Here is a 7,051-nt window from a genome sequence, read left to right as displayed (position 1 = left end):
AGCCAGTGTGGCCCCAGCTCCCACAGGGGCATCACCAGATCCTGTGGATGCCTTTCCACAGGCTGCTCCTTTCTGGCCCATGACTTTCTGCCTCTTCTCACACAGAATTACAGAACTAACCACATTGGGAAAGATCTTTGAGGTCATCAAGTCCAACCTATCAGCCAACACCATCTAATTACTAAACCATGGCACCAAGTGCCTCATTCAGTCATGTCTTAAACACTTCCAGGGATGGTGACTCTGCCACTTCCCCAGGCAGCCCATTCCAATGGCCAATCTTTAGGATGAAGTTTTTCACCATGAGGGTGGTGAGACACTGGGTCTGCTCTCTAAGAAAGGCAGCTTTGGAGGCTCTGAATGAAGAGGAATTCTCTAACAAGGGTGAAAATGTTCTTTTTCTGATGTGCTTCTATTACAGGAAGGATCTGGAGGTGCTGAAAGGTTCCAGAGAAGAGCCACAAGGATGAGCAGAGGGCTGGAGCTGCTCTGCTATGAGGACAGACTGAGGGAGTTGGGGTTGTTCAGTCTGAAGGAGAGAAGGCTCCCAGGAGACCTTCTTGTGGCCTTCCAGTATCTGAAGGGGGATAGAAGAAAGCTGGGGAGGAACTTTTTAGGGTGTCAAGGAGTGATAGGACTGGGGGGGATGGAACAAAACTAGAAATGGGTAGATTCAGATTGGATGTTAGAAGTTGTTCCCCATGAGGGTGGTGGAGAGACTGGCACAGGTTGCCCAGGAGGTGATGGAAACCTCATCCCTGGAGGTTTTTGCAGCCAGGCTGGATGTGGCTGTGAGCAACCTGCTGTAGTGTGAGGTGTCCCTGGCCATGGCAGGGGGGTTGGAACTGGATGATGCTTGAGGTCCCTTCCAACCCTAACAATTCTATGATTCAATTCTAATTCTCTGAATCTCTCTTTCTGTGAAGAATTTCTTCCTAGCATGCAGGCAGTGCCCTGCCTGACTGTCTTGTGCAGCTCCTTTCCTGCCATAAACCATTTCTCTGCTCAACTTCACCTGCAGTAAAAATCCCTCCCATCAAAGCTCCTTCAGATCAAGTCAGTTTTGAAGGATATTGGTTAAACTGCCAGTCAATCTGTTTCTGAACCTTGAGTCCTGTGTCCAGTTCTGGGCCCCTCAGTTTAGGAAAGATGTTGAGTTGCTGGAATGTGTCCAGAGAAGGGCAACAAAGCTGAGGAGAGGTCTGGAGCAGAGCCCTGTAAGGAGAGGCTGAGGGAGCTGGGGTTGCTTAGCCTGGAGAAGAGGAGGCTCAGGGGAGACCTTATTGCTGTCTACAACTACCTGAAGGGAGGTTGTAGCCAGGTGGGGGTTGGTCTCTTCTCCCAGGCAACAAGCACCAGAACAAGAGGACACAGTCTCAAGCTGCACCAGGGGAGGTTCAGGCTGGTTGTTAGGAAGAAGATCTTCCCAGAAGTAGAGATTGGCCACTGGAATGTGCTGCCCAGGGAGGTGATGGAGTCACCATCACTGGAGGTGTTTAGGAAGAGACTGGATGGGGTGCTTGGTGCCATGGTTTAGTTGATTAGATAGTGTTGGGTGATACGTTGGACTCAATGATCTTGAAGGTCTCTTCCTACCTGGTTAATTCTATGCTATTCTGTTCTGTTTGATCTTAGCCAGGCAACCTGGAGGGATTTTTGCCTGAGCCACAGGCAGAACACCCTTCCAAATCCGTGTTTCCAAACAAGCTGATAGCAAAACAACATTTGTCAGTGGTGTGCTTTCTCTTGTTGCTCACAATTAATGAGGCCTCATAATCTCCATAAAGCATGGAATGATTCCTCCTGGGATCCCATGGGACACATTAGGCTTTTGGAATATCAATCCCATTCATGCCTTCCTGAGATTTTAAATTAATCACACTGATTACAGCTTTATTTACTCACTGAGGTCTACTTAGTCTTTCCTTTGTTGCTGTAAAAAGCTTGTTACTCTCTTTAATTGAGCTGCCTTTGTAAACTGCCTGCATTCTCACTAATTATTTGCCTTGATGAGAGCGGAGTTCCTAATTACCAGTGCTCTCCTGAAATCTGGCATCTGACAAGGAACATTAAAGTGACAGGGGCTTGGGGTAGGAGGGACATGGACCAGGCTACAGGGAAGGAGCAAAGCTGCTGGGAGCGTTTTCTGCTCCTTCTGAGCTGGCTCCAAGCCAGGCTGCGCCTCTCCTGCGATTCCATCCACAGGTCACGGACTACACCCAAGCCTCTCCCCAGCCACTTGGTGCTCTGAAAAGGCAAATTCTGGTTCTGGGTTGTGCAACATTTACAGTCCTCAAATGACAGATTAATGTGACAAAGTGGTTCATATTTATCAGAATTACTCAACCCCTTTGTGCTGCTTTGCTCAAGCTGCTTTGCCTTTGCCGTTTAATTTTTCGAGTCAAAACAGAGAGACTTTCATAAATTAACTTCTTTTCTTTTACTTCAATAAAACACTTTTTGGAGTTAATTTCCCTCAATCTAATTCTGATGCAGTGTTAAAAGGAAAAGCATTTCTCCATTTGTATCAACTACCATACTCAGTGTGGTGTTGGATCACGAAGTCTTCTGTTGCCAGTTTCCATGTGGGCTAGAAAGAAGCTTTAGCAGTGGAGCATCCCAACAGGGTATGGGCAGTTTAAGTAGAAACACTCATTTGCAAGAAAATAAGTCTAGTCCTCAAAGATGGCATGAAAATGCTTCTTATTGGACACCCCATGACTTAAGGAGAAGGCAGCAGACAGACAAGAGGACATCAGAAAGGGACCTCACCCTGTGCGTGCTGCTGGCATGGTGGGCATTGTCCTGTGATGGGCAACATCCTATCATGGGCAGGTCTGAGCACAGAATTAGGAGGAAAATGATTGAATGACTCCATGGCTGTTCACACAGAGCTCTCACCCAGTGTGAGGGGCAGCACCAGGAAAAGCCCTGTTTGCAAACTCAGTAACCACTACATCGGGGAACGGAACCAAATGGAAGCAGAGGCTGAGCTAACCCTGACCCCAGAGCTGTAGGCTGGCTGAAGCCAAGAAGCTGAACTCATTGCAAGGGGAAATGGTGGAGAAGAGGAAAGATGTGCCATAAAATAACAGCTATAGCAGGACAAGATTGCCTGGAGCAGCAACTATGGCTAAGCAGCTTCAGGCAATGAACCCTGAACAAATTCAGCCCTGCAGGTGGAGAGAAGGAGTTTAAAGATGCTAAGCAGAAGCGTACAGCACTTCAGCACGTCCCAGATGAGATCCCCAGGGAGAAGCTCTGGTCTAAAGTTTGGAAACCAGAATCAGGGTCAGAAGTGAGTGGGTTGTGCTGGTCAGCTGGGCTCCAGAGGCTCCTGGACATTGGGATGGGTTTGCTTGGGAATGGAAGTGATGACTCCAAGAAGTTTCTCATCTGGATGAGTTGGCGGTTTGCAGGCACCGTCAGGAGCTGTGAATGTGTTGTACATGCCTGTTGACATTTATTTGTCTCTTTGGTCTCCTTCCTGGCAGTTCCACGGGCTTCAGGTCAGGCAGAGCATTGTGATGCTGGCTGAATGGGATAAAGCAGCTTCTGTCCCTAGTCAGAGGCATAAGCCAGCAGTATCTCATCTTCAGCTGAATGCGTTGCACAGGTCTCTTGCAGGAGGGATGCACTAACCAGATTAGATGCCATTTGAAAGCTCCGGAGAGCACTCATAAATACATTAGGGGATTTGCATAACAACAGGCAGTTTAAGTGGCACACAGAAGGAGCAGATGATGATCCACTAAACAAATCTGCATGTCTGAAAACTCCCTGCTCTGCTGGAATCCATCCTGTGCAGCGTCGACCCACGAGGCAGCAAGCAAACCTCCTCCTCCAGTGGTCTTGGGGATGCAATAAGAAAATCTTATTAACATCCCCACTGCTTAACCAGCAAGGATGGGACCCCACAGCTCTCCTCCACGGCCTGGGCTGAAGCCACAATCATGGGCAATGAGTGGGGTCCTGTCTGCATGGCACAGCCTCCTGTGCTTCATGGAGAGGGCAGGACAAGGCAGCCTGACAGGCAACTGCCAAAGAAATGATGCCTCTGAAAGATGAAAGGAGAGTCTGGTATGGCCAGTGTATAGCAGGCTGATGATGGACATCTGGGAGGAACTCACTCTGCTCTACACAAGAAATGCATCAAGACATCAAGCAGAAGGATTTCAATCAGCTGCTCTCTGGCTTGCATCTTCTCCCAGTGTTAGATGGGTCTGAGAGACTATGAAGGTAGTCAAACCTTTGATTCAAAGAAGGCTGTGATGCTCTAACAGTCTCTGACATAAACTATGGAGTTTTAGAAGCAAGTCATGAGCTGCAGTGAACATTAGGCCACGAAATGTCAAGATGCAGAAGCATCTCAGGCCAGCAGCAGGCAGGAGCTCCCAGCAGCAGGGTGAGCAGCTGAGCCGGGCACAGGCAGCAGACATGCAGGGATCCAGGGTCAGGGAGCAGAGAGGTGCCCAGGAGGGTGTGCTGGGCTAAAAATGGGCAGGGTTGAACAGAGCTGGGGCAAGAGTCTGAGATTATATCTGCCTCTGTCTCTCAGTTCCACAAACACTTCAATTATCTCCTCTCATTTAAAGAAAATCCTCCTGGAAACTCCATTTTCCCTGTCACAGGTGACCATTTGCAGCCAGGCACACAGCTCTCCCTTTCCAGATGTGGCTGGGAAATGATGGAGGGACACAGTTGGAGGCCATCCCCTCTTCCCAGACTTAATGAGACAGCCTGAAGAGGGAGGCTTTGACAGCTCAGCACATTGCAACAAAGGCTCTCAGGCCCTGCCTGTGGCTGGAAACGAAGCGACTGCAGTTGCAGGACTGGGCTGGCTAAGGGGGGAGTTTGCTATTTTGGGTAGACACAGAGGAGTCCCTGATGTATGCAGAGCTTGAAGAGGACTGTGGTGATGGGCAGAGCTAATGAAGCCTCAGCTGCACAGCCATTTACACAGATGTTTCACCAGCACAGAGTGCAGCAGGCTGGGCTGCAAGACCTTCTGATGGACCCTGGCCCAATTATCTGCCAGAGGTTCTTCAGCTTTCCTCTGACAGGCACTAATGGAGCCACTTACAGCTACCACTGAAAATTGCTCAGCTGCAAACTGGAAAAAAATACTTTTGTGCATTCATGTTGGGGGGGAGGGAGGGGGCTGGATTGGGCTGGGACCAAGAGGAGCACCAGGACTCAGCTGGACTGGCAAGAGCACAAAGAGAATGGAATGTGAGGATTCCTGCAAAAACCCCACTTGAAGTGACTGTCAACTGGTGTTTAGCAAGCAAAGCTGTGCCAGGGCTCTGGAACACCCTTCCTGCAGCAGGCACCCACGCAGTGCTGCCAGCAAACACAGCAGAGACACAGAGCAGATGGAGGGATTAGCCGTGACAGGAGAGTTTGCCATCCCTACTCTGTGCTTCCTCCAGACTGAACCAGCACGCAGAGGGGCAGGGTGCTTTGTGCTGAGCAAGCCCAGCCCAGGCTAACACTTGCTGGTGCTCTGTGCTTCTTCTAGCACTGCCAGAGGCTAGAACAGCAAAGCAGCCTTGTTGTGATGACGTGGGATGGAGTCACAACCCTCTGGGTGAAGCTTCCTCCTGGCAATTCAGATCTAATTGCTCACAGCTCCTTTCATTAATTTTCAGGGCCTGGCATGGGACATGCCACATCTGCCCACACGTCAGAGTCCAGGCTGCAGACCTCTCTGAACCTTTCTTTTCCTTTCATCTGAATTCTGTTTCGGATCTTCTTTGCTTGGATATTTTATTCAGTTCTGATTTGGCATAAATCTTTCCACTGTTTTCTACTCCACCTCTCTATTTCTCCCCTCCACCATCACTTAGGCTGTCTTTCCCTCTCTAGTGCTGCACTTTTCCTGCAGCTCTCAGCTCTTGCACACCCAGACCTCCCAGATTTCCTCATGTGCCTCCTCACTCACATCCACTGTAACTCTTCCAGTCACTGTGTGTCATACTCTGCAAAATCCATCACACTTCCCAACCCCTTAGAGAGTGTCCTCAGCCCAACAGCAGGGACCTGCTTTGGTGTATGTGTCACAGAAAGGCAGGCAGACATCTCTCCCAGTATGAAGCAAGCATTTGCCAGCATGGCAGCCCAGCTCTGGGCTGCAGCTCCCCTTGAGGGCTTGCACACAGGGTTACTGAACATTGAAAAGGTTCTCAAACATTGGAGCAGACTGCCCAGGGAAGTGGTGAAGTCACCGTCCCTGGTGGTATTCAAACAGCGTGTGGCCCTGATGCTTAGGCACATGGTTTAGTGGTGGCCTTGCAGTGCTGGGCCAAAGGTTGGGCTGGATGATCTTGAAGGCCTCTTCAAACCAATGATATTGCCTCCATCCATGGATCTCACCTTCTGACACATTGAGGGGGCAGCTGCTTTCACCTGGCCTGAGCAGAGTCACCCAAAGAATCACAGAATTGTTTCAGTTGGAAAAGATCTCTAAGGCCATCGAGTCCAAGCATCAGCGACAACCACCAAGCTGAGCTGAGGAGCATCACCACTCTCAAGTACAGAAGGATGCTGGTGGGAAGGGCCACCAAGCACTGTGTGGAAATGATCTTCTCTGAGAGCTGGCAATGGGAAGTGGCCATCCAGAAGGAGCCCTCATGGGCCCAGCACAGGTAGATACCCACAGAGCTTCAGGGATGGGAAGTTTCTGCATTGCCTGCTGCCACTCCTCTGCAAGAGCTCCATCCAAACCCTGCTCTTCTCAACAGCTCCAAGCCAGGGACACCAGCCCTTGAAGGAAACAGTCATGCTGATGGAAAGCCATTTTTAGGTCAGGTTAGCTGCACCTCCATATAGCACCACACAGGCAAGTTCCCTCAACACCAGCCTGGAGAGCCACAAACATGAACACCTCAGACACACCACAGCAACAACCTGAGCCCAGCACTCCACCATGGCTTGGAGCCTGTGGGAACCCAACCACCACAAGTGACAATGAAATCTTCATCCTACCACCACGGATGGCCCTGAGGTGTGCAGTGAGCTGATCTCCTTGCGGTCTCCACTTGCCCCAAGA

This window comes from Dryobates pubescens, chromosome 20, assembly GCF_014839835.1.
Source record: "Dryobates pubescens isolate bDryPub1 chromosome 20, bDryPub1.pri, whole genome shotgun sequence".
NCBI classification, from domain to species: domain Eukaryota; kingdom Metazoa; phylum Chordata; class Aves; order Piciformes; family Picidae; genus Dryobates; species Dryobates pubescens.
This window is presented reverse-complemented; position numbering follows the sequence as displayed.